The sequence below is a fragment of the Mustela putorius genome, unplaced genomic scaffold (genome assembly GCF_011764305.1).
Source record: "Mustela putorius furo isolate JIRA1106 unplaced genomic scaffold, ASM1176430v1.1 tig00003962_pilon_pilon_pilon, whole genome shotgun sequence".
NCBI lineage: Eukaryota > Metazoa > Chordata > Mammalia > Carnivora > Mustelidae > Mustela > Mustela putorius.
The window spans coordinates 21,447,250-21,452,054 of record NW_025422106.1 but is presented as its reverse complement, the minus strand read 5'-3'; the positions used below and the strand labels follow the sequence as shown (position 1 = coordinate 21,452,054).

General features: G+C 38.2%; 1 pseudogene; it reads right to left on the bottom strand.

Moving 5' to 3' along the window:
- Positions 1 to 3,167: 3,167 nt before the first annotated feature.
- On the bottom strand, positions 3,168 to 4,152 carry LOC123389179 (annotated as a pseudogene).
- Between the last annotated feature and the right edge of the window lie 653 nt (positions 4,153 to 4,805).

Genomic DNA, 4,805 nt, shown 5'->3' with positions numbered 1-4,805 from the left:
AAAAACGCCACTAAGATCCATGACGCTGCAGCTGTTTCTGAATTACGGAGATAAATAGTTCTCTATGTCACCAGTCTTAGACAAGTGGCCATTTCTTTTTTCGTAATGGATGTGAGATGAAGAAAGAATAATTTGTTCAATGTGTGGCAAGCACACTTTACTGATAGCACACAAGCTGAGGAGAATGCAGAGACACGACTCATATATTGAGCACCTACTAGAGCACCTATTGAGCACTGCGTTAGGCTCTGGGGATAACTCAAAGAATAAGGCAGAGAGGACTTGGAGCTTCCAGACTAACAAAGGAGATGAAAAAAATTTAACTTACAAATAAAATAACTACAAAGTGTCGCAAGAGCCATGAATGAAACGAACATGGGAAATAAGTGCAGGGTGCTACTTCAAATCTAGATTTTTAGGGAAATGTGCCTTAAGTAGGTGACATTTACTTCAGTTGACTCTTCAAGAAGGAGGAGTTGGTCCTACCAAAATTAGGGGGTGTGGCTGGCCACTGATGATCCACCAAATTGTTTTGTGCAGTATTTGTTCCTGAAAAGTTACGGTAGGTTGAATAGCTCATATTGGTGTTTCAAGAGTGGCACACCCAGGGCTGGGGAGGTATTGGGAGTGGTCTGCCCTCATGGGGAGAATTTTATCACTAACGTTGCTTCAAATTGAATGCATGTGGTAATAATAAAAAGTAGACTGACATTTAGTCAGTTTACTATGATTTAAAAATTTTTTACAGGCAATGCCCCTGTTGTGGGATGAATGACTGCCCCTCAAAAGATGTGTTCATATCCTAAACCCTGGAACCTACGAACTAGCATCTTATATGGTAAAAGAGTAAATGTTACCTTATGTGAAAAGATAGATCAAGAATTTTGAAAATGTATATCAGATGATCTTTTTAATTGATCTGAATACAGATATTAGACTGAGAAATTAAGTTACCGAGTTCTTAAGATAAATAGGTACATATTTTGATAGAGTTGTAACTGCAGAATTTGATGTTGTGTTGAGAGAAATGTTTCTTATTTCTAAGTTTGCTTACACCCAGGTAACTTAACCTAACTTGAGCTACATACCTGGCCTACATAGACATTTTGTATTTCCATTCCTGTTGTACAAGGAGGCCTCCTGGTAGCTCATGCTGGCCCTCTCAAGACAGGACTACAGTCCTGGGCCTGGTTATAAGTTTTGTTTCAGTACAGACCAGTGTTAAGGACACTCAAACACACTGAGCAAACTCATTAAATCTGGCAAATGACAAAATTCGAGTGTTTAAGAATATTTGCTAATTTAGGGTGCCTGGGTGGCTCAGTCAGTTAATTATCTGCCTTTGGCTCAGGTCATGTGATCCCAGGCAGGGTCCTGGGATTGAGTTCTGCATCAGGCTTTCTGCTCGTTGGAGAGCATGCTTCTCTGTCTCTCTCTCTCTGTGTCTCATGAATAAATAAAAAAATAAAAAATCTTTAAAAAAAAAAGAATATTTACAAATTTGATGAAGAATGAGGAACTTTGTATGCTATTAATCTACTTTCTCACCTTAAAGGCAAGTCCTGTACAATACGAACTTATGTTCAGAATATAGCTAGGTGATGACATCATAGCAAGCAGAATAGTTCTGATGAATGTTTTTATCTTTTTATCTCTGCAGTAGATAGCCTTGAGATGACCTTCAATGAGAGTGTAGTGTTCATACCTTCCTGTTATCCTCTCCCTTTTTCTGTAGATTGAACTCATTTCTTCCTTTAAAAAAAAAAATATATATATATATATATGTGTGTGTGTTTTTATCATTATTTATTTATTTATTTGATAGGGAGAGCGAGAGAGAGCACAAGCAAAGGGTGAGGCAGGCAGAGGGTGAGGGAGAAGTAGGCTCCCTGCTGAGCGAGAAGCCTGGCGGGGGACTCAATCCCAGGACCCTGAGATCATGACCTGAGTCTGAAGACAGAGGCTTAACCGAAAGAACCGCTAGGTGCCCCTTGAGTTCTCCCTCTTGTTCTATGATTGAATCTGAGGGAAGACAATTGTGTTGTGTGCTGCCTTTGGAGAGACCTCCAGTCAACAGCCCGTACGGTACTGAGGTCCTCTGTCCAACAAACCATAAGGAACTGAATCCCGCCAAAAACCACATAAGTGAGCCTGGAAGCAGATGCTCCCAGTAATTTCAAGAGAGCCAGAGGCACCCAGCTAAGCAGCACCTGGATTCCTGATCCTCAGAAATGATGAGATAATAAATGTTTGTTGTTTTGAGGCACTAGGTTTGGGGTAAATTGTTACACAGCTATACATAACTAACACAAAACCAATCACATAACTTTTGAAATGCTAATTTTAAAACATCAAAAGAGAATGGGTGGGGATAAAATTGATATGTTGTAGCTTTCATGGCTATACTATTTATTTTCTTATAGCTTCTTAGGCATTCTAATCACACTGACAAGATTCCTTATTAGTGGTTAATTTCATCTGGTTTATGTGGAGTCTTACCAGTTTTATTCTTAGGGAGTGACCTTTTATACAACTTCTGGATGCATTTAATTATGGACTCCAACAAACTGAGAATACGTCCTGACAACTAAATACTTATTGATTCATTCAAACATAAATTAATTTCATCTACTGGGAACTCAAAAAGGAATCCAAAATGGCAGATTAATTCTCTTGGCCTTTTTTTTTTTTTTTTTTTGGATTCATGTTCATAGGATAATTGGATATTGAACTCATTCATTTTTTAAAAAGATTTTATTATTTATTTGACAGACAGAGATTACAAGTAGGCAGAGAGGCAGGCAGAGAGAGAGAGAGGGGGAAGCAGGCTCCCCGCTGAGCAGAGAGCCCGAAGCAGGGCTCGATTCCAGGACCCTGAGATCATGACCTGAGCCAAAGGCAGAGGCCTTTAACCCACTGAGCCACCCAGGTGCCCCAACTCATTCATTTTTTAAAAATACTTTCCTTTTTTTAATAAAAGGAATAAATGCTCAATGTACAACATTTAGAGAAAACAGAAAAGCAAAAGAGAAGAAAGTAAAAGCCAACTCTGCACGTGCTATTTGAAGAGGACTGCTATTAAGACGGAATGCACTACTGCTTTTAGCTGACATTTGCCTTTTTCTTCAACATAATAAGACTTTTGGTCGCCATTAAAAGTCTGAATTTTAAACAGCTTCTTGGACTGGTGGCTCTTATCTATCGGCTTGTTTAACTTCAGCACCTGTCTCATCCTAAGTTGTTTTTTTCAGAACTACCAGCCACCTTTATCATGAAGTCCCATGAGTTTTCCCCATACAAACTCAGGGTTTTCAGCATCTTCACTTTTCAAACAAAGACATTAGGGAGTGGAGAAGCAGATTGGCAAGCCTCTTCTATGTCTTTTCCAGTGCTGCCTGGAATCAGTTTATTGACCACTTCTTTCAGATCATGTGTTTTCTCCTCTCAGGTCATGATTTCCATCATCTTCCCCTGGATTTGGCAGAACTGTTGGTGCTTAGTGGGAGAGGTCCAAATCTGATAATTTGAGGTTTTCTTTATTTTCATTTTTGTTTTTTAAAGTAGGCTCCAAGCTCAGCGTGGAGCCCAATTTGGGGCTCAAACTCATGACCCTGAAATCAACACCTGAGCTGAGATCAAGAGTCCAATCCTTAACTGATTGAGCCACCTAAGCGCCCCTGATAATTGAGATTTTTAGTAAAACCAACAACAGAATAGATAGAGAAAATAACCATTGGTAGTCTTGACATCAACATGGGCTTCAACCTCAGTCTGCCATTTTTGATCATGGAGCACATTATGTCACTGGTAAAATCCATGCCATGGAAGTTAGTCAGGCAATTTTTGCCCTGAACATCTTCAGTAATTAGCTTGGATTTTCTAAATGCAACTTCATCGTGCTGCAGATCAGCAGGGCTTACTCAAAAACTCCACCCTTGAGGCCATCAAATGCAATTTTCATTCCTTGAGTGCTCTAGACTAGTGTTTTTATTTCTTATATTGAACACAGCTGGTGCTTTCACATCATACTATATTTCTAGAAAATGGATTAGCCACTTTCTTCTTGGCAACCTTTTTGCAGCCTTTCATAAAGTGCTTGCTCTTACCTACTGTCATAGTGCAGCTCAGACAGCCAAAGGGCTATTTGCCTATCATTTCAAAAACTGGGAAAACACTCTATTCTTGGTTAACTTGCTAACTGACTTCTCTGAAACTGAGTTTCTTTAATGAAATATATCTGAGAGTTTATCTTGATATATCTAATATTTAATAATTTGGTATCACTAATATTCGATATTTGACACCACTTACTAATATTATAAACACTATACTCAACAACTTTGTGTATATTATCTTATTTAAACTTCACTACACCTTGTGAGTTAAGCACTAATATTACTTCCTTTTTTCAGCTGAGTAAACTAAGCCTTAGAAAGGTTAAATAATTTGCCCAAGCCAGGTCACTAAGCTAAGCAGTTTCAAAATAGAGATCCCATCTCATTTTTGTCTGACTACAGAACGTAGACTATTCTGCTGTAGTTTCTCCCTCAAACTTTTCCCATAATACTTTTCATAAAAGCAAAATGTCACTTTTTAAAACTTTCATATTTAGAAAAGTTGTCATATTCCAGTTATTAAGAGACTAACCTAATTTACCCATACCTCTGTTCAATTCCTTTGAAAGTTTTTTGAAGTTAGTGTCTCTAGGCAAAAATATTAAGATCTAAAGGAAATATACATGAATAAAATTCTTTCCCTGTTGAAATAAAACAGTGGATGTTACTAGTGATTTGCCTCATTTTGAA